Below are 23,830 nucleotides of genomic sequence, written 5' to 3'. Positions count from 1 at the left end.
TGTACCCGGTGCGGCTTCCTCTACATTGGGGAAACCAAGCGGAGGCTTGGGGACCGCTTTGCAGAACACCTCCGCTCAGTTCGCAACAAACAACTGCACCTCCCAGTCGCAAACCATTTCCACTCCCCCTCCCATTCTCTTGATGACATGTCCATCATGGGCCTCCTGCACTGCCACAATGATGCCACCCGAAGGTTGCAGGAACAGCAACTCATATTCCGCCTGGGAACCCTGCAGCCATATGGTATCAATGTGGACTTCACCAGTTTCAAAATCTCCCCTTCCCCTACTGCATCCCTAAACCAGCCCAGTGCATCCCCTCCCCCCACTGCACCACACAACCAGCCCAGCTCTTCCCCCCCACCCACTGCATCCCAAAACCAGTCCAACCTGTCTCTGCCTCCCTAACCGGTTCTTCCTGTCACCCATCCCTTCCTCCCACCCCAAGCCGCACCCCCAGCTACCTACTAACCTCATCCCACCTCCTTGACCTGTCCGTCTTCCCTGGACTGACCTATCCCCTCCCTACCTCCCCACCTACACCCTCTCCACCTATCTTCTTTACTCTCCATCTTCGGTCCGCCTCCCCCTCTCTCCCTATTTATTCCAGTTCCCTCCCCCCATCCCCCTCTCTGATGAAGGGTCTAGGCCCGAAACGTCAGCTTTTGTGCTCCTGAGATGCTGCTTGGCCTGCTGTGTTCATCCAGCCTCACATTTTATTATCTTGGAATCTCCAGCATCTGCAGTTCCCATTAACTCTCAGTAAGTGCTACATTCATAATAAATCACTAAGGGATACCATACACTCAACAAAATGTGTCAATGAAAAAAAAGACTGAGGATGTTGATAATGCTGTTAAGAAGGCTTACTGTGTTTTAGGTCTTATTGGTGGAGGGATTGAGTTCCGGAGCTGTGATGTCATGGTGCAATTGTACAAAACGCTAGTGCGGCCTCATTTGGAATACTGTGTGCAGTTCTGGTCGCCCCATTACAGGAAGGATGTGGAAGCATCAGAAAAGGTGCAGTGGAGATTTACCAGGATGTTGCCTGGAGCCTAGAAAGGCTGAGGGACTTGGGTCTGTTCTCATTGGAGAGAAGGAGGCTAAGAGGGGATTTAATAGAGACATACAGGATGATCAGAGGATTAGATAGGGTGGACAGTAAGAGTCTTTTTCCGAGGATGGTAACTTCAGCTTGTACAAGGGGGCATAGCTACAAATTGAGGGGTGATAGATTTAAGACAGATGTCAGAGGCAGGTTCTTTACTCAGACAGTGGTAAGGGCATGGAACGCCCTGCCTGCCAATGTAGTTAACTCAGCCACATTAGGGGCATTTAAACAGTCCTTGGATAAGCATATGAATAATGATGGGATTGTGTAGAAGGAGGGGCTTAGATTATTTCACAGGTCAGCGCAACATCGAGGGCCGAAATCCCACTCCACAATTTAAATATAATTTCAGAACACTACATGGAGAGAAATAAGTGTGCAAAATAATAATAAACAATTGGCAAATCAATAATATTGCATTTATTTAACTGAAAGGGAATTCCAAAATTTATACAGCATCAAGTGTTTTTTTACCTATATATTATTTTATGAAAGGCAGAAGAGGATTGATCAGGGCAGTCTGGTTAATGATGTGTAATCTGCACTGTATTGTTCAATGTTCTATGTTCTATTAATATTGTGATTTAAAAATAGAGGGTGGAGAGATCCCCAAATCAAAATTGCAGCAGTTAGATCTCTAATTATTTTACAAAGAAAACAAAAAGGTTCTAACAGCTTATACTAGAAAAACGATATTTGTCAGTTAATTGAGTTTGAATTGATTGCATAAATAAGGAAGTAAATAAACAGTCAGGGTACAGCTAGAATCTGTGGAATTCCCTGCCCAGTGAAGTAGTTGAAGCTACCTCGCTGAATGTTTTTAAGGCAAGGCTAGATATATTTTTGAACAGTAAAGAATTTAAGGGTTATGGTGTGTGGGCGGGTAAGTGGAGCTGAGTCTCAAAAAGATGAGCCATGATCTTATTAAATGGCGGGGCAGGCTCGAGGGGCCAGCTGGCCTACTCCTGCTCCTAGTTCTTATGTGCTTATGTTCATGGAGGTGTGGATAACGGGTACAAAACTCTCAAAGTCTGGACTTAATTATGTTTAACTAGTTATTTTTTGGTGTAAAACAAAAGGTCCCAGGATTTTTCCAGAGTCCTGGCTTCAATGCTTAGCTGCCTACTAACTCCTCGAATTTATTCTTGCACTCTAAAAGCAGAGGGAAATCTGTTACTGGGACTTCCCAGTCTGTCTCCTGTAACGTCATGCAGTCAACCTTCCAGCAATACAACAAAAGCAGTGTTACCTATGAGGAGAGTTTGCTTCTCTCTCTCATACTTGACTTCTAGCCACATTGCCTGGACCTCTTTATGGTGATCACTGAACTGTTCCAAGTGACTCATTGAAAAAAGTTTGCAACAGGCCCCACCCCTATTAGTAAACTGAAGCGTACACAACTATCATTCTGCCTTGGACCGCAGTGGGTCTTGGACGTTACGTTTTCAGAGAATGCTGGTTTCTGCAGCACAAAGAATGCTTACAAAATGAATTCCTTCACATCGCATTATCAAGGGACATTATGTCCTACACTACAATCTGTTCACCTGGAAATCCCACTCCACAATTTAAATATAATTTCAGAACACTACAGGGAGAGAAATAAGTGTGCAAAATAATAATAAACAATTGGCAAATCAATAATATTGCATTTATTTAACTGAAAGGGAATTCCAAAATTTATACAGCATGAAGTGTTTTTTTACCTATATATTATTTTATGAAAGGCAGAAGAGGATTGATCAGGGCAGTCTGGTTAATGATGTGTATTTGGGCTTTCAAAAATGGTGTGTGGGGTAGCACCAGATAACTGACTTTTGAAAACAACACTGGCAGTCAGTGAGTGCATTAATCAAAACTAGTTATGGGAGTACATAGTAATTGTTCCTTAGATTAGGGGAGTTTAAAAAAAAATTAAAATTCATTCATGGGTTATGGGTGTCGGGGCTGGCTAGCATTTGTTGACCATTTCTAGATACCCTTGAATGGTAGTAGTGGCAGTGAGCTGCCTTCTGAAATTGTTGCAGGTTGACCCACAATGTCATTAGAGAGGGAATTCCACAATTCTGACCCAATGACAGTGAAGGAACAGCAATATAATTGTGGGGCTTGGAGCAGGTGGTGTTCTTACCTTTCGAGAAGAATGTGGTCATAGGTTTGGAAGGACCAGTCTAAAGATTTCTGGTGAATTTTTGCAGTGCAACTTGTAGACTGTAACAGCAGCACTGGTGGAAGGAGTGGACGCAGCGCCAGTCAAATGGACTGATGTGTCCAAAATGGCATCAAGCTTTTTGGTTTATCCACTGATAGTTGCCAGAGACTGGGATAAGATCGGGAGACTTTTTCTTTGGGCATACATTAGTGACTTCAGCTTGAATGCTGAGAGTATTCATTTCCAAGTTTACGTATGACAGGAACCTCAAAAATGTAGACAGCAATGAATCAGATAGCAACTGACACTACGCATTTGCAGAGTCCGGAAAAATGGGCAGCAACATAGTGGGTGAAATTTAGAACAGAAATGTGGTGATTTTCTTTCCTAGGTAGAATCAGAAAATGCATCACAAACCAAATTATAAATTATTTTAAATTAAGTACAGTAAGAGAAGCCTGAACCTGTATAATTATAAAGTCTGTCAAGGTAGTAGGCCAAGTTAAGAATGCTTGTACAATGATAGAATCCTTGGCTTTAGAGCCATTAGATAGGAAAGCAAGTGATGAAAACTTTTGTAAAAGCACTCATGTGCGTCAGCTGTAGTGATCACCTCTGGACATCAGACTTTAAGAAGTGTGTCAATACATTTAAGGACGGTGCAGAGGAGATTTACTAGAATGGTACCAGGGCTGAAGAGCAGTCACACAGAGAGAATAAACAAATTAGTGTATCCTCAAAGCTGAGAAGCTTATGAACGCTTTGATAGAGATGTTCAAAATTACAAAGGGTTTGATGGACCATGTAAGAAAAACAAACTGTTTCCAGTGACACCAAAGTCAGTAACAGGGCAATTCTCATTTAAAATAATTGGCAAGGAGAACCAGAGTTGACATGAGAAAAGAAAATTTCACATCGCTGACTGTAATGATCTGGAAGAAACTGCCTCAAGGCATATCTTCTACTAAAAGTGAACTGAACAAAAATTTGAGACAGAAAATTTGCAGGGATAAAAGGAAATAGGAACACTTTGGAACCAAATGGCTAGATTTTCCAAACACTCAGTTCAGCTGATTGGCTTCTTCCTGTGCTCTATTGTTCTATGGCTTTGTCTGTTAAGGGATGCACAGGATGGAAATCATACAAAGTTTTTTTTAAATTTGTTTTAAAGACGTGGGTATTGTCAGTTCAGCCAGCATTTTTTTTAAAAACCCATTCTTAATTGCAACAACAAATATTTATAATCTGGACTCATGTGCAGGCCTGACATTTGCAGCCTCTTTCTTGTAATGGTGAAATTTTAAGATTTTTCAAAGAAGTCATACACTTTACTTATTTAGAATGAATTGAAATACTATTTGGATTTTCATTCCAAACAACTCCTGGTACAAAAAAAAGAAATTGCTGGAAAAGCTCAGCAGCTCTGGTAGCATCTGTGGAGAGAAATCACGTTGAACACTTCAGGTCCTGTGACCCTTCCTCAGAACTGAGGGTAGCCGCTTATATGCGGAATATATCTGCAGAAAATTGCCAAGGCCTTCAACATTTCTCTGTACGATGTAAAATATAGGGCGACTATGATTACTTTTGCAGTTGGGATTCTTGTTTGGACTTAAATCAATTACTCATGTCTTCCCAAGTCTCTGAAAATCACGCCTTCTATTATTTAAAACAAGTGAATCAGCATTTCTGCTAGCTGGAGGTCCTGCTGGTTTGCAACCAAGAGAAGAAACGGTTCACTGAAAGTGGGTCTAAAGCTGACTGCAGGCATACATGCTCAAAAAGGCAGGTGTAATGTTCTGTATTATAGAAGCAGAAGACGAACAGGAAACTGACCCCAAACCATTGTGTTAAACAACAATGGAGAAAGCCTCGTCTGAATCAGATCTGGAATGGGGCTTATTAACTACTATTTCAATCATTTTTCCCTTTCAGTTGAACTGTTGAATGCGTTACTCTAAGGACTCAAAACAAAAAGGCACTCGAAGGGGGAAAAGAGTTAACTATGTTTGGAAATTCAGGCTTCAGAAGACTGGACAACTGAATGTCAGTCTGCAGTTGGAAAGTTCAAAGTTGTCCTGAATCTTGATTGGCTCCTTCTACTGTTAGTGCCAGACTTGTATGGTGTTTTAAAAGACCTGTTCATGTCAAGTTGGAGAGGCTGGGATCAAGGCTGCTTCTTAGCTTTAGCCAAACTTTAAACAAAGACCAGACATAATCACCTGTCTCACAAAATTAGAACGTGGTTTGATGACAACCCTGTTTCATACCTACTGAAACTAAAACTCAGTGCTGGCAAACAAAGCTGGGTGCTGTTCAATTTTGAACTAACATACATGGAGGGGTCTAAGACTACCTCAGCTGCACACTGTTTAAGAAGAAGTTGAGACAGCTGCTCTGTCACAAGACAGACATTGAACTAAATGCAAAGCAAAGATTGAGAGAGAGGGAATAGTGCTGTGCTATTGATTATGTTATTACTTAAAACACTCAGGTCCTTAAAAATAAAATTTAGACCTTATTTATAAACGTGGTTACATCAATTGGGTTTTCTAAACATTGTCCTTTGGATCTCCTAAATGGCAGATCAAGTCTCAAGAGTGCTGTAGCATTTAAATCCAAAAGCAGCATAGTCTTGGAGTTTGACTCCTATGGCTTAGTCATGTCATGTAGACAATGAAACCTGAAAGAAAAAATTAATTCCTATGTCACATATTCTTCACTCTGCAAATGAAGCATCAGCAGTCTTGTGCTTTTCCCATCTATCCACACAAATCTAATACGGACTCTAGTTTTGAACGATTTTACCACACACATGAATATTGAACAAATTAAGTAAACAGAGGTATGTTGACTAGGAAACATTTTAAAAAAAAATCAAAAAAATCAAATTATACAAGGATAAGTTATGAATGTGACTCACTTAAAGAATACATTCTGATGAAACAGATTACCAAGGCAGCAAATCAATACTTCTCACTTTTGTTGAAAGAGAAATCACCTGCTTCCACAATCAGTATATTCTCTAAAATAAACAAATGCACAGAATCATAGAATCCCTACAATGTGGAAGCATTCAGCCCATTGTGTCCACAACAGCCCTCCAAAGAACATCCCAACCAGACCCAACCCCAATAAACCCTGAAATTCTCACGGCTCATACACCTAACCTACACACTCTGCACAATTTAGCATGGCCATTGCACCTAAACTGCACATCTTTGGACTGTGGGAGGAAGCTAGAGAACCCGCAGACACGGAGTGTGAGCAAACTTCAGTCACCCACACAAGGCTGGCATTGAACCCGGGTCCCTGGCGCTATCAGGCAGCCACCGTGCTGCCCAAAGCGATTTCCAGAGGGTGGAATCTTCCCAAGCCCTGAACAACGTGGGCTACAGTCAGAAATTTAGAAACATGCTAAGACAGACATTGAGTGAGGCCTTGGTGGACGTTCAGACCGACAAGTTTCATTTTCCAACTCAACTCCAGACATCAAAACAAGATTCTCAGTGATGAAGAGAGGTCTATTAACAGGGATTATCACTCATTATCATCCTCATATTACTTAAAAACTTGCTTCATTATCATCCACTCTCTTAGTTCACAGCCCAGTCACAAGATGGCGAGAACTCCTGGTGTGAAAGTCAGAGCAGATAGTTCACCACTTGATCCTTCAGCCCTCTGATTTAGACACCAATATCGCAGAGCACACTCCATGGATAATACCAACACGCATCCCATGTCAATGGACGCTGGCTTCTGAAATATACCAGTCTCATCACATCCTCATGGTACACTCAGCTAAGTACACTTCTACATCTGTTATTCCACATGGACAGACATCCAGCTCATAGACTGAACCAAAATGCATTTCAAAGCTGCTTGCTCACTCTAAACCTACCTGGCAGCTCACAGCATCCCTACTTTGCCTTGCTGCCTCATCTAGGAGTTAATAGGCTCACCCTACTTCTGTCTTGCCTTTGCGTGCAAAGTCAGTGTTGCCTGTCATGGTTGTCAGCAGTCAATCAAGGAGTGGACACGATGCCATGTGGCATCATGTTACATTAATCGCACATCCCATTTGTCAAAAGCATATGTGGCTAACTCACTGCAGGTCTTCAAACAAATGACCACGTTTCAAAGTCCACAGGAGTATTCCTCAGTCAATTTAACGATACCCTTCAATCAAGGGGCCAGGCAAAGCAAGTCTGTATCAGATCAGGCTTGAGCACAGACAATATACACTTTCAAAAGGGAGTGAGGAACCAAACATAGAAAGCAGCCAAGTAGGCAGTGGAATGCTCAAATGTTGTCTGTTTTCTCTCAGAATGAGAGTAAGGGGGACGGTGGGGGAGAAGGGTGTCGAAAGAGGGTGGCACAGCTGCTAGTGCTAGTATAGGTGGGAGAATAGCAATATGTTGTCCCAAGCGAGGGACAAAGTAGGCACGGGAGATGTCATGCAGGGTTAGCGGTGTGGGGAAACTGGGTGGGTAATAACAAGTGAAGAAATATTTTGCACAAAATGGAAAGAGTGGTACAGCATGAGCCCTCTTGTGGGGTGTGTGTGGCGCGGGGCTTGGGGGGGGGTGTCTGCGTGCAGTTATGGAGACAGAGCGAGTGTGAGGTAGTAGAAAAACACTATAGTGGTCCTTACCCCGGCAGAGTGAGGAAGCAATTTTTCAGACACTGCTAGGCATTCTTCCGGATGATTGCTGCCCGGGGTTCAGTGTAGTTTCAATCTCAGAACACGCTGTCAGAGCCTGGTGTCACAGCTTCCTCAGGTCAGATGTGGGGAAAGATAACATCCCTACCCTGCACCACCTCATTCGCCCAAACCTCCATGGCCCTGTCCATAAAACCCAGCATCAATTTCCCCTCATGGGCCATATCTGAGGCAAATATCACAAACCATGCAAGGTAGTCTGGACTGACAACGCTTGACTGCCGCCGCAGCTTTTTAAAAAGATGCCAGGGATCCCAGCACATCCTGGCACTGGTGGGTACTTCCCGCTACAGCAAGTGGGAGAATTAGGCTAGCATCAGATAAAAGCGTTGTGCCATAGTGGTATGGTTGGTAGTTAATGAGGCGAGTTTGGGACAGTCGGTGAAAGAAAACACACTCTGCCTTGCAGATAGAAAACCTGGAGCCGACAAATGATACAGCCAATGTATGGGAAGATTCAGCCCAATATAACCAAACACTCGTTATCCAACAAGAATAAAAGAACATTGTTTCAGGGACAGTAGGAACTGCAGATGCTGGTGAGTCGGAGCTAACAAGGTGTGGAGCTGGACGAACACAGCAGGCCAACCAGCAGAGGAGCAGGAAGGCTGACGTTTGGAGTCTGGACTCTTCTTCAGAAAGGGTCAGCTTTCCTGCTCCTCTGATGCTGCTTGGCCTGCTGTGTTCATTCAGCTCTACACCTTGTTATCTCAGAATAAAAGCATAGCTTATCAAAGTACAGCAGTCGATTTTAATTTTCTGCTTAGTCACTCAACAGTTCCAATCAGTGCTAAGCCATACAGATAAAGGACTCCAACTTTGCAGTCATTCACCTCCCTGGCAGCTGGACTTCAGGGCAGAAGCACATATACCACAGGGTGGTATCCTTTAATCAGACAACTGATTGCTTTTAGCCAAGCAACCAGCAGTGAGACTTTCAACAGTTGGGAAAATCCTCAAAGTCAGACACACAGCCTAAACCAGGAAATGTGAATCAGGAAGTATGAAGAGAGGAAAAAAAACATGTTGGATTAAGAAATAGAAGCGAAGGAGACTGGGTTTTAAGCAAGTTACAATTTTCTAAATTCCCCAACACCATCTTCTGAACGAATAAAACTTCACGTTTGTAAAAACTAATTTATAGTGTCTTCTAGGTTGTTTAGCAGCAACTATCATGCATCCAGGTGTGGTAATGCAGCAAGCCTAATACTTTATTAAGAAAGACACCAAAAATAACATACGAGTTATGTCAGGTTTATCAGTGAGATATTGTTATGAACAGCCTAGGGAACAGCAGGACATCTGACACCAGCTTTCAGATTTTCACATTTAATCTTAGCCAAAAATTGCAGTTGTAAATGTTAACCACAGTTATTACTTATGAAAACTTGTGTCCGAGATCTTGCAGACCACAAATCTGCTTTGCTCCTAACAATGTGTGTCTCTGGATATAAACACACAAGGTCACTACCTCAACACTAAAACTATATGAAGTTATTTCCATGGGATGTGGGATAAATGTGAAGCCAATGAACACAAGAATCTTTGCTTTGCACAGTGAGATTCAATACAGTATCTAATGACCATTGAGGTAATTATGGTCATTGTAATAGCTTATTAAAAAGGTTTCAGAACGATCTGATGATGTTTTGGCGTTTACAGTGACCCACTGAGCAATGCCATGAAATGCATCTTAAATGTAACCGTATCTGTTCTGCAGGCAGTCCATTGTGGCAATCTGGGTTCTTGAAAGACTGAACGCTGTCAAGGTTTGTTGACACCAATAACTTGTCCGCATAATCATTCAAAAAACAGGGCCAAGAACAATCTAAAATCTCTATTTATATAGTCCATTGTGCTGGTGCTGGATTCCCAATTTGATACAAAATTTGTGCACTGAAGTACAGTAGAGCTATGCAAGCAAATTTAAATCTGATGTATTCAGAGTTGGGTCAATGGTCTCAATTACTACATTAAGCTAGGCATGTTGCACTTCAATGGTAAATGCCACAGAACGGCAGAACCCAGGAATGTAACAACAGCATCCCCTAGTGATCTGGACTGTGTGGTGATGACTTAGAGGACTTACTGTGAATTGCTAAGCTGTTTTCATCTTGAATAGAGGAACACTGAACAAGTAAGGAACAAAGCTGTTTATTTCAATCCAAACAGCTTGCTTTTGGTGATAAGCAAGTAGCAAAGACGCTTTGCTACCCAGCTTCACTGTGTTGGCTTAAAACTGGTTTATCACCTTCTTTTTCCTGTGTTCCATTCTTCTTGCACTCCCACTGCCTCTAGCATTTATGGGTTTCTGCTTCAAGATCCAACTTTATAGTTAGCTTCTAATTAAACAGACTATCCAACTCATCCCCACCTGCCATACAGAAGCGACCAACTTAATTTAGCGATGACCCCTGCTGAACTCAAATGAAATAATATGGTTCACTTGCAATTAATGCGATTACTGAAACATCAACTTTGCAAAAAGGAGCCAACAAATTCAAATACCCCATCTAAAACTTAACTTATACCCACCTGCCCTGCAAATTTAACAGGAGTTATCTATGCTCAAAGTATAAGTATCAATCACACCAATATGCACCGTTGAAAGTGCCAAAAAGTACTTCTCAAAGTCGGTCTTCCCATTCCCATTTTGTAGGTGTGATAGGCTAAGTGTAGCCAATTGACATTCACCCAATTTTGATCTTCTTGCCAGTAAAATCACAGTTCTACTCAAAAGAACAGAAGATGCAAAAAGGAGTCTTGCCTTCCATTCACAGTAACGTGTGGCTGCTGTAACTGTGGCAGGTTTTATACTTTAGTACCCAAGCCAAGGGATCATTCTGAGCAGAGGGCAGAAATGTTTGAGATCAGACTGGATTCAGCTACATTTAAAATAACACACTTATCAAGTAGCATGCTAGCCTATTATTCTGATACTGCTTAACCCAGGGACTAAATTGTAAAAATAAAAATAGAAACTGCTGGAAAAGTTCAGGTCTGGCAGTTTCTGTGGAGAGAAATCACAGTTAATGTTTTAGGTCAAATGACTCTTCCTTAGAATTCAGAATTTTAAAAAGTTTGACAAAAACAAAGATCCAATGTTAATAACAATGGATTTAACTGACGACAGAAAAAGTTACATTGAAAGGGCTTTCTGTTTATTAGCTGGAATTGATTCAGTAAATGTACTACCTGTGCCATGCCACTTTCTCTGCACAGGAAATCTAGCCAACACCTGGATCCTGAGAAAAATTATTTAATGATTTCAATTTTAAAATGAGCAAGAAGCACTTATCCACTTGCATCCAATTCATTCATGTTTATTCAGCTTTCCATCTTCTTGACAGTACCCAAGACTGCCTCGAGTTAAAAGTGTAGAGCTGGATGAACACAGCAGGCCAAGCAGCATCGGAGGAGCACAAAAGCTGACGTTTCGGGCCTAGACCCCCCTCAGTAGAACAACCAGTGTAGGGATTCACACTTGCTGATTCTTCAGCCCCAGTAAGAGACAGAAAGCAACCGTATGCGAAGTGATAAAGTTATCCAAGCCTTCTCCACAAGCTCTTAGCGCCAGTGAAGTTATAGAAATAGTCTATATCACCACAACTTTCCTCCTTAGTGAAGATCGGAAGAGCAAAACAAAATTCTTGAGACTGACCTTGATCGAAAACTGAATGAAGATGATATCAGGATTTTCATTTCCAAAAGACCACTGTTTACTGAGGCAATAACGTTTACGCTACTGCTGTAAAAAAAAAGCTCAGTCACCCAAGAAATCATACAAAACAAAGCAGAAGTGTATAAATGTTATAATCCAAGAAAAAACTGCATGTGAAAATTTGCACTACATTAGAATTTAGAATATTAGAAGATTGAGAGGTGGTCAGACTGAAACAAAAGATTATAAAGGAGTATGATGCTAAGTAGATGCTAAAAGGACATCTCCCTTCATTGTGCGCACGTGGCACAAGATTTCAAAGTATGGGGTCTCCACGTAAGATGATGGAGATGTGGAGGAGTTCTCTCCCTCAACACTTTTGAGTACTTCACTTTCCCACAGATCAGTTGATCCTTGGTCACAGAATATATTTAATATTCAAGGCCAGATTGACAGATTTTTGAATGATAATGGAGTTAAAGCTTGTGGGTAGCAGGCAGGAAAGTGGAGTTAAGGCCACAATGAGCTTAGTCATGATCTTATCAATTGGTAGAGCAGACTTGAAGGGGACAAATAACTGCTCCTGCTCCTACTTCTTTCATTTCTGAAGTCAACAGTGGAAATTTGTCACTGGCAGTATTCAAACAGAGATAATTCCTGAAGTTTCATTTCAGTCTGGTGAAAAGTCTGACGTTATGGAGCTGACCAAACTATTTTTGTGCAGGGTGAAAAGGATGCACCTACTTTCAACCAGCACTCACTGCAAGGAAAGAAGGCTTAAAATCTTTTAGATTATTAATCCTGCGATCTAAGCCTTAGCGGCCAAGTAAGGCAAGCGATACCACATAGTTACAGGATTCTCAAAGCGCGCGAGCATGCAAGACAGCATGATCAACTTGGATTTCCACACGTTCTGAGGCAAGAGAATAGCCTATAGAAAAGTATATTTGCTGCTTTGAAAAATAAAAATGAATAATGATTTGCTAATATAGCATTTATATAACTGAACAGATGAGTAAATACATCACATATCAATTAAGATATGTATCTGATATTAGAATACTTTTCCTTTTAACTCCTGTCCATAACTAATTCCTAATTTCACATTTATTATAGCAACACTACACACCACAATTACAACATGCCATCACAAGAGGCATTGCTGACCCACCATTGCCAGCAAGCTTTGTTTTGGCACAGCAGATTTAGAACAATAACATACAGTATAAATATGGACGCTGGAACGTTTAAAAAAAGTGCAAAAAGGTACAGCTGTGCACTATGATCCAATTATCCCCTCTCCCTAAAGACCACCTTGCCCTGATTTCTCAAATGTAACACCGGGGGAATTGATTAGTATATAAAAATCATGGTGCATCTGGAAGATATTTAAAGCAGAGAGTTGTGATAGAAACAAACAGGTTGGATAGAAGAACTGATAACGCAAGGAGGGAAAGAGTAGAAGTAGTTTTCTAATATCAACAATACACGTTACAAAAGTTAAGCAAGACAGTAAACAAACAAATTTATAGGTCTGAAGGAAGAACAAAAGAAATCTAGTGAAAATGTCTTGTTTATAACAAACATTAGCAATATTGCAAAAAGCATGGGAAGCACGAGTCCAACCAGAACATTACAAGAGGGTATTGGATTTTAGAAAGGATTAATTACAACGGTTAGCATCATAGCAGTATTTAACAAAACATACCAGAGTAAAAGACAGCAGTGATGCAAAAACAACTGAGTACAGTCAATAAAGCTAAAGAAGTGAAAAATATGCAATGCTCGCAATTTGGCTTTTCACTCCCCTCCCCGCCCACACCCACCAGCCCACCCCAGGCCAATCTACATGAAGGAGGATGCAGATGTGTTCTTGCATGAAAGGAGCAGGTAACTCTTTAATGATGAGTAGCAAATCAAACTCCACATTGTGGTTGTGTCAACATTTAATCATTGAGGGTCTTGTGGTGCAATAGTAGTGTCTCTACAGCAAGGACATAAGTTCAAGTCCCACTAGTCACTACAGCGTCAGAAAAAGTTCAATATAGTAGATTAAAATATCAAAATAAGAAAAATTACTTTGTGTACTCGCACAGGTTCAGCCAACCTCTCCATATTCCCTGATGAAAGGAGGTTCAGAAATTACCTTCTCCTCCTCCATCACATTGTAATCACCTAATTCCCCACCCTCCCACAACTGCACACAATTTCCCAACACCTCTCCCCATCACATACATGTGGCAGCCTCTTACCAACCTTCCCTCTCCATTTGTTCACTTAACAACCCCTTCTGTGTAATTGGATAAGAGTTGATAATGCTAAGGAAATAAAAACTGAGAACCAAGTATCATTGCAATACCAAGTGCAGAAGAATGCGATTTGAAGTAGAATTCCTGTAACTAAAAATGACTGAGTAATTAGCCATTCTGTTCCTGAGAGGCACACCATAGTCTCAAGGGAGAAAAAAAAAACAAAACCTTGGACACCTCTTCTACCCTGTCAAAATTTTATATTCATATTTGTTGCCCAATTACCTGATATGTCAGCATGACATTTTTCAGAATACTGAGTTAAGGAATGTGTAAAGGATAATCTATCCTACTTTTTTGTTCCTTCATTGTTTATGTGGTGCGTTGCTAGCCAGGCCAGCATTTATTGTCCATTTCCAATTGCCCTTGAAAAGGTAGCAGTGACCTACTGATAAAAATGAGCAAAGTAAAAGAATAGTTAATCTTGAGGCATACTAATCACATGACAACAAAAACATTGCTAAATCTCAGTTGACCCAGATATGTTTATGCAAGTTCATTTCTGCAATCGCGGTGTTGAAGGACACTAATTATATCATGGTTGAATACTTTTTACCTTCTTACTGGATCAGTCTTGGAGGGCAGAACGGTGGGACCACCAATGAAGACTATTTAGAAAAAGAAATCTAAGACCAGTGGCCATGGCCAACTCTTATACTGAATGATATGGACCAGTCAGTGAGACACTATCTTTGCATACCTGGCTGAGAATGTTTCAAGACTGACAATAGGTTTGTTTTCCATATCAGTTACCACCATGTCATCTTGAGGCTGATCCTTGGCAATAAGTCTAAATTTAAAATACAAATTTGAATAATTGATAAAAATCCTTTCGTTATAAAAGGTTTTTATTTCATTTTATTACAAATTGACAACCAACCAATTTATTTCATAAGCAAATTGTAGCAAGAGTCAAACTGGCAGCACAGATCCAGCAGGGGGGGAGATGGTATGGACAACAGTGGAAGGGCAACGATTGTTAGGAGAACCCACGGTTGCTTCGGTAGCTGCAGACGTGACTTAAGGATGCTGTGATGCTTCCCTGGCATCAGTGGGGTATTTAACAGAGCAGCCATAGGGCAGGGTGAGGAGCCAGAGGTTGTGGCTGATTATGGTATCAATGACAAAAGGTAGAAAGAGGGACATGGTGCTGAAGAAAAAGAATTTAGGGAGTTAGGTAGGAGACAGATTATCAGGACATCTAAAGCAGTAACCTCAGGATTACTCCCAGTACAACGTGTTGGCATATAGAAACAGTAAGACTAAACAGATAAACACTTGGCGAGAACGATGTTGCAAAATGGAAGGCTATACATTTATGGGACAGGTGGAACCTGTACAAAAATAGGTGCATTACACCATAGTGAGACTGGGTCTAATATCCTGGCAAGGAGATTTGCTACTGCTATTTCACATAGCTTGCCAGGGGCACTGGAACCCGAGAGGAAATTCAGGTATTAGAAAAGCTAAGAGAAAGTGGAAGGCAGTAGAAACAAAATTTGTAGTCAGCTGGGGTCAAATTATAGAAGCGTAAAATTAAAGGCAAGATATGTGCATTCAGAAGATAGATGAATTAATGGTGCTAGAAGTCAAAAAGCTAAAAGGTGGGTGAACTTGCAGCATGGGTTAGTACCTGGGACTTGGATGTTGTGGCCATTTCGGAGACATGGATAGTGCAGGGACAGGAATGGTTGTTGCAGGTTCCGGGATTTAGATGTTTCAGTAAAAACAGAGATGATGGTAAAAGGGGCGGAGGTGTGGCATTGTTGGTCAAGGACAATATTACAGTTGCAGAAAGGATGTTTGGGGACTCGTCAACCGAGGTAGTATGGGCTGAAGTTAGAAACAGGAAAGGAGAGGTCACCCTGTTGGGAGCTTTCTATAGGCCTCCGAATAGTTCCAGAGATGTAGAGGAAAGGACAGCAAAGATGATTCTCGATAGGAGTGAGAGAGACAGGGTAGTTGTCATGGGGGACTTCAACTTTCCAAATATTGACTGGGAACACTATAGTTCGAGTACTATAGATGGGTCAGTTTTTGTCCAGCAAGCGCAGGAGGGCTTCCTGACACAGTATGTAAACAGGCCAACAAGGGGCAAAGCCACATTAGATTTGGTACTGGGTAATGAGCCTGGCCAGATGTTAGATTTGGAAATAGGTGAGCACTTTGGTGATAGCAATCACAATTCTGTTATGTTTACTCTAGTGATGGAAAGGGATAGGTGTATACCACTGGGCAAGAGTTGTAGCTGGGGGAAAGGCAATTACAATGAGATTAGGCAAGATTTAGGGAGCAGGCAAGATTTAGGGAGCATAGGATGGGGAAGGAAACTGCAGGGGATGGGCACATTGGAAATGTGGAGCTTATTCAAGGAAAAGCTCCTGTGTGTCCTAGATAAGTATGTACCTGTCAGGCAGGGAGGAAGCTGTAGAGTGCGGGAGCCGTGGTTTACGAAGGAGGTGGAATCTCTGGTCAAGAGGAAGAAGGCGGCTTATGTTAGGATGAGATGTGAAGGCTCAGTTAGGGTACTTGAGGGCTACGAGGTAGCCAGGAAAGACCTAAAAAGAGCTCAGAAGAGCCAGGAGGAGACATGAGAAGTTGTTGGCGGATAGGATCAGGGTAAACCCTAAGGCTTTCTACAGGTATTTAAGGAATAAAAGAATGACGAAAGTAAGATTAGGCCCAATCAAGGATAGTAGTGGTAAGTTGTGTGTGGAGTCAGATGAGATAGGGGAAGCACTAAATGAATATTTTTCAACAGTATTCACTCTAGAAAACGACAATGTTGTCAAGGAGAATACTGAGATAAAGGCTACTAGACTAGGTGGGATTGAGCTTCAATAGGAAGAGGTATTAAAAATCCTTCAGAGGGTGAAGATAAATAAGTCCCCTGGGCCGGATGGGATTTATTCTCGGATCCTCTGGGAAGCCAGGGAGGAGATTGCCGAGCCTTTGGCATTGATCTTTAACTCGTCATTGTCTACAGGAATAGTGCCAGATGACTGGAGGATAGCAAATGTGGTTCCCCTGTTCAAGAAGGGGAGTAGGGACAACCCTGGTAATTATAGACCAGTGAGCCTTACCTCAGTTGTTGGTAAAGTGTTGGAAAAGGTTATAAGGGATAGGATTTATAATCATCTAGAAAAGAAGAAATTGATTAGAGATAGTCAGCACGGTTTTGTGAAGGGAAGGTAGTGCCTCACAAACCTTATTGAGTTCTTTGAGGTGACCGAACAGGTAGATGAGAGTAAACCGGTTGATGTGGTGTATATGGATTTCAGCAAAGCGTTCGATAAGGTTCCCCACAACAAGCTATTATACAAAATGCGGAGGAATGGAATTGTGGGAGATATAGCAGTTTGGATCAGAAATTGGATTGCTGAAAGACGACTGAAGGTGGTAGTTGATGGGAAATGTTCATCCTGGAGACCAGTTACTAGTGGTGTACCGCAAGGGTCGGTGTTGGATCCACTGCTGTTTGTCATTTTTATAAATGACCTGGATGAAGGCGTAGAAGGATGGGTTAATAAATTTGCAGACGACACTGAGGTCGTTGGAGTTGTGGATAGTGACAAAGGATGCTGTAGGTTGCAGAGAGACATAGATAAGCTGCAGAGCTGGGCTGAGAGGTGGCAGATAGAGTTTAATGCAGACAAGTGTGAGGTGATGCACTTTCGTAGGAGTAACCAGAAGGCAAAGTACAGGATTAATCGTAAGATTCTTAGCAGTGTAGATGAGCGGAGAGATCTCGGTGTCCATGTACACAGATCCTTGAAAGTTGCCATCCAGGTTGACAGGGCTGTTAAGAAGGCATATAGTGTTTTAGCTTTTATTAATAGAGGGATCAAGTTCCGGAACCAAGAGGTTATGGTGAAGCTGTACAAAACTCTGGTGCGGCCACACTTGGAGTATTGTGTACAGTTCTGGTCACCGCATTATAAGAAAGATGTCGAAGCTTTGGAAAGGGTGCAGAGGAGATTTACTAGGATGTTGCCTGGTACGGAGGGAAGGTCTTACGAAGAAAGGCTAAGGGACTTGAGGCTGTTTTCATTCGAGAGAAGAAGGTTGAGAGGTGACTTAATTGAAACATATAAAATAATCAGAGGGTTAGATAGGGTGGATAGGGAGAGCCTTTTTCCTAGGATGGTGACGGCGAGCACGAGGGGGCATAGCTTTAAATTGAGAGGTGAAAGATATAGGACAGATGTCAGAGGTAGTTTCTTTACTCAGAGTAGTAAGGGAATGGAACGCTTTGCCTGCAACGGTAGTAGATTCGCCAACTTTAGATACATTTAAGTCGTCATTGGATAAGCATATGGACGTACATGGAATAGCGTAGGTTAGATGGGCTTGAGATCGGTATGACAGGTCGGCACAACATCGAGGGCCGAAGGGCCTGTACTGTGCTGTAATGTTCTATGCTATGATTTAATTACCGGTACAGAGGCTGCAGGGTGATCAAGAGGTGCTTATAGCAAGGGGATTGCAGCAAATGGGTGACATCCACTTGCATATAGACTGGATAAATCTAACGAGCACCAACGCTGTGGTGGAAGAATTTCTGAAACGTGCTTGAGATTGTATTGCTTCAGAAAACTTGAGGAACCAACTAGGGCACAGGTTACATTTGATATACTATTAGGTAATGGAAGTTGTAAAATGGCTAATGGATAATCTTGTTGCAAAAGAATCTTTAGGGGAATCGTCACCACTATTTGCAGAATTTTCCATAAAGTTCAAAAAAGATGCAGGTCAATCTGAAACAAGGATTCTGAACCTAAACAAGGCTAATTATGAAGTAATGAGGAGAAAAATTGGCTGTGGCTCTTTGGAAACAAATTGAAATGTCGAGCAACAGATAGTCAATGGCTATTTTTTTTTCCTCCTTTATTCATTCACAGAACGAGGGGCAACACTGACCAGGCAGAATTCATTGCACATCCCTAATTGCCCAAACTCAGTTTGGAGTCAACCACGTTGCTGTGGGTCTAGAGTCACACATAGGCCAAACAAGGTAAGGATGGCAGCTTCCTTCCCTAAAAAGGACATTAGCGAACCAGATGGGTTTCTTCTTCCCCCCTGACAATTGACAATGGATTCACAATCATCGCTGAATTCAATAAATACCTGGAATTCTGAATCTAAATTCCACCATCTGTGTGGCGGGATTTGAACCAGGGTCCACAGAACTTCAGTTCTGAGAAAGGGTCACTGGACCTGAAACGTTAACTCTTTTTCACCTCCACAGATGCTGCCAGACCTGCTGAGCTTTTCCAGCAACTTTGTTTTTGTTCCGCAGAACTTTATCTGGGTCTCTGGATTAACGGTCCATAGATAATACCAGTAGGCCATCGCCTCCCCCGTTAATTTACAGAATTACTGCTTGATTGTCAAAAAAAATACATTTAAAAGCAAGATAAAAAGCATAAGGAAAAGCGAGAGCACCATGCTTAAAGATAGTACTAATTCAGAAGAGGTCACAAATTTGCAAGCCTGAGTACAAAGGGAGGACCAAGAAACTGATAAAGATTACAGAATATAAATTGTAAACTAGCAAAAGAAAAAAAACTTTAAAAGCTGAAAAAAAATCAAAGCTTCTACGGCTTCAGAAATAAGAAAAAGATTCACAAAGGCAAGAATGAGTGCATTCCAGATAGAGACAGAAGAATTCATAATGGGGAAATACGGAAATGGCAGCAAAAATTAAGTGTTTGGGTATCTGTTGGAGGAAAATAAAAGTCTCCCTGCAATAACAGAAATCCAAGGACCCAATCATAGTGATAAATCAAAATATAGCCAGCGTTCAAAAATATTTTTAAAAAACTGGAGAAATTAATGGAACTGAAAGTTGACATATCCAAGACCCAATGACCTTCACTCTTCAGAGGGTTAAAAGATGATAGACATTTTGGTACTCAAACTTTTATCAATTCTGCAGATTGGCAAGTTGCAAACATTACCTCACCACTTAAGAAAGGAAAGTGCAAAGACAAACAACTATGGACCTGTTAGCCTGTCAGTAGCGGGCAAAAAGTACAGAATTTATTGTTAGAGGTAAAAACTGGACATGTGAAAAAAAAACAACATATTGGGATTTCATGGGAGAATCATGTTTGACAAGTAGGTTTTAAAAGGGTGTTGTGTGTACAGTTGACAGGAGGGAGCCAGTAGATGTGGTGTATTGGGATTTTCAGAAGGTTGTTGATAAAACCCCACACAGATCAGTTGAAAGAAAAAAGTACACGGCACTGGTGGTAGTATAGGAACACAGACTGATGACTGGACAAGAAGCAGAGAGTAGGAGTAAAGGTTGGCAGTCAAAACCCCATGAGGTATTACAAGAAGCAGTGCTTGGGGTCATACCGTCCTGACCAACTATTTGGATATGGAGGCCAATTGTGAAATATGCAAGCTTGCAGTTGGCATAAGGCTTAGTGGGATTGAGAATTTCTACATGGTTTCAAAAACTTTCAAAAAGAATTTTAGACAGGCCGAGAGAGTGGGCAAGAGCTTGGCAAATGGCTTCTAATGTGGATAAATGAGAGGCAATTCATTTTGGTAGCACTAATGCAGGTATTTCTTAAATTGAGGAAAACAGGACAAGAAAATGTCTAAAAGGGGCCTAGGTGTCCTTGTTCAGAAATCACCGAAAACAAGTGCAGTAAGAGATTCGAAAGGCAAGTGGTACGTTAGCCTTTATTGCAAGAAGATTTGAACACAAGGGGCAAAGAAGAATTGCCTCGAATTATATGGAACACAAAGTGAAAGTCAACCTTGAACACCGTCTACAGTTCTCATCTCCTTACCGAAGGAAGAAGACTTGGAGTCCAGCAGAGGTTCACCAAACCTGATTCTTGGTTGAAGAGCTACACAGGGTGAATGCTGAAATGATGCTTCCTCTGGATGTTAGGGCCAGAACTAGGGAATAAACTCAAAATAAGAGCCAGCCATCTGAGACTGAAATGTGGAGGAACTTCTTCACTCAGGTGGTGGTGAATCTTTAAAATTCTCTGCCAAGTGGGTGATAGTAGTTCAGTCATTAAGTTAATTTAAGACAGATTATCAGATTCCTAGTTAGTAATGACATCAAAAGATATGGGGATAGTGCAGGAAAACAGCTTTGAGGTGATGATCAGCTATGATCTAGGAATAGCACAGCAGGCTCCAGGGTGTTAATTAGATTAGATTAGATTAGATTCCCTAGCATGGGAACACGTCCTTTGGGCGAACAAGTCCACACAGCCCTTTGGAGCATCCCACCCAAACCCATTCCCCCTGTAACCCACGTACCCCTGAACACTACAGGCAATTTATCATGGCCGATCCACCTAGCCTGCACGTCTTTGTACGGTGGGAGGAAACCGGAGCACCCGGAGGAAACCCTCGCAGACGCGGGGAGAGAATGTGCAAACTCCACGCAGACAGTTACTAGAGGCTGGAATCAAACCTGGGTCCCTGGCGCTGTGAGGCTGCAGTGCTAACCACTGAGCCACCGTGCCGCCCAATTGTAGAGTCCTGCTCAAACGTTCCGAACAAGAATTAAGCTGCATATCTCTATTTCTTCATATACTGAATACACTAGTTATTGAAACAACTCCTGATCCAGAAAGTTACTGACAACTCCTTTACGTGAAAAGCAGGAATTACAATACCAGTTTCTCCATGTTAGTGAGAAAGACTAGTAAAATCCCAATAACTTCTTGCTCACCAAAAATGACTCGTGCCAATTGAATTCACCGCCCCAAGACTGAGTAGACCCACACTCAGTCTTCAAACTTGCACGAAAACCACCATTGCACAATTTAATGTATGACAGTTGCTTTCTATTTACGCAATCACAAAAGTAGAACCAACAAACAAAATCTCCCCTCAAGCTACGGCAATCAAAGGGGGTAGATGGGGGTATTCATTCAAGACAAGTACACGTCACATTATAAAATTGGCACTGAATGAGGTCAGCACCCATCCACACATCGCAAATCAGGAACATATTTAAGAATCAAGCACTTTGTGCACAGACCCATTAGAATGGATGTGAATGTGGAGCTTAAAGACCTCATTTATTTCCAATGATTGTAATTCTGTTTCACAAATACAGATGAGAATTTTAGTCAAGTAGGTGCTTACTATAATCTTTCTTTCCACCCAAACATCACACTCAACTACATTAACACTACTGTGTACTTTGCCTTGATTCCTTCTAATTCCTAGAACTCTAAGAAGCTACTTTGACCTTGGCAGCCATGGGAAAATACAGAAACACTGCTCAGAAGCGGACAGACTGAGACTTTGTTTGAATCTACTTGTTGAGAAATGTTACTGCATACCTCAGGAGCAGGGTGGGACCTAAATCCTGGTTCAGAGGAAGGGACAGTACCACTGTGTCAAAAGAAGCCCAATACACGAACCTTTTCCTCGAAAAAGCCTATTCAGAGTTGTCACTGCAGCCCTCTGAAGGTGGGAATTGAACCCGGGCCTTCTAGTTCATAGGTAGGGACACTACCACTGCCCAAACACCTCCCGCCCGTCCCTGCTCCCCCACCACTCTCCGAAGGCACAGGGGCTTAAATGCACCTGCAGAGTAGTAACAGGTAATAGATAAACCACAAAACAATTCATCATTGCAGGTTGCTGTTATAGATTTTCCCAGCTGTCAATTTCAGTGCACAATGTCATTGAATAAAAAGAAAATAAATCTGCATTTAAAATTTCGGCATCTAAAAATGTTAAGGGCATTAAAAGCAAACAATAAAAGTGTATTTTTATAAGCACACTATTCCATTGCAAACTATGCCTCCATTCTACCCTCCCCAATGGCACCAAATTAGACTATAAATGTAGCATTAATTGCACATTTATAGCCAAGAATGAGCATTACATTACATGTAATTATACAATTAATCTCAGACAGTTAAAAAGTGATCTTTTTCTTATTCTAGACATTAAGCAAACAAAATGCACTTCCTGGAATTTTATTATCAATTGGTCCTAATCTGCTGTTGGCATTCTTCAATACAAAGCAACTTGCACAACCTCAAAAATCGTAAAGTAACTAGGCTGTCACCAACATATTGTCATAATGAATGTGAAACCAAGAGTTTAAGCTTTACAACAGGCATACCAATAATATTTTTACAACATAGAAAACTAAAAACATAACCTTACCCTACCTCACCACTTAAGTCGTTTATATACATTCCATCATTTACTCCATCTACTATTTTTCATCCCAGATGAACTTTTTTTCTAGTCCCAAGGAAACGTTTAACTTAAGTATCAGACAAATGAACTGGAGTGGTAACTCACTAATATTTAATTTATCCCCTTGTGCAGATAAATGAAGTAGCTAACTGTACCACCAGCACCCTATTGCTTCCAGAGGAGTCATTTAGATACAACTGCCCAGTTTACATTGAACAGTTTTAATATTTGATATTTAGTGTGATCTTCATAAAGCTTCATGAGTCAGGAGGTTCAAAGCCCATCAAATCTGCACCAAAGACAAACACCTAACAATTCTAATCCCATTTTCCAGCACATAGCCTTAACATGTCAAGTGGGCATCTAAATCCTGGTTCCTTTTGTTGTATTCTCATTCTTACTTCATCTTAACTGAAAGCAAAATATTCCAGAGGTATCAGAATGCTAGAAAATGCATGAAAGGGCAGCCAGTAACTTTAGTAGGAAAAGGGCAAGTTAATATGTGCTCTATTCAGTCCACAGTACAAAATTTCATTGTGATAATACAAAATTCACTAGATCTAAATTAGCTCAGTTGTTAGAGCATATACTTCATGAATTAACAGCCGTGAGCTTGGTCCCTGTTCCATGGCCCCTTTGCACTTCTGTGCAGTATGGCAGAACAACGTATTGG

The 23,830-nt window shown here is 41.4% G+C and overlaps 1 protein-coding gene across 3 annotated transcripts in view; it reads right to left on the bottom strand.

The window, feature by feature from the left end:
- znf800a (zinc finger protein 800a) overlaps window positions 1–23,830 on the bottom strand; it is a 115,642-nt gene that overhangs the window by 76,641 nt on the left and 15,171 nt on the right. Inside the window, exon 2 of one of the 3 annotated variants that reach the window (XM_059652332.1) lies at window positions 11,648–11,734. The exons of 1 other annotated variant lie outside the window; for it this stretch is intronic. The gene's annotated coding sequence lies outside the window, so the exon portion shown is untranslated. The remainder of the gene's footprint in view (window positions 1–11,647; window positions 11,735–23,830) is intronic. One more of the 3 variants, XM_059652333.1, reaches the window with a different exon arrangement.

Source organism: Stegostoma tigrinum, chromosome 18 (genome assembly GCF_030684315.1).
Source record: "Stegostoma tigrinum isolate sSteTig4 chromosome 18, sSteTig4.hap1, whole genome shotgun sequence".
In the NCBI taxonomy this organism is placed as follows: Eukaryota; Metazoa; Chordata; class Chondrichthyes; order Orectolobiformes; family Stegostomatidae; genus Stegostoma; species Stegostoma tigrinum.
Note: the sequence above shows the minus strand (reverse complement) of the source record. Positions and strands in the feature narration are given on the sequence as shown.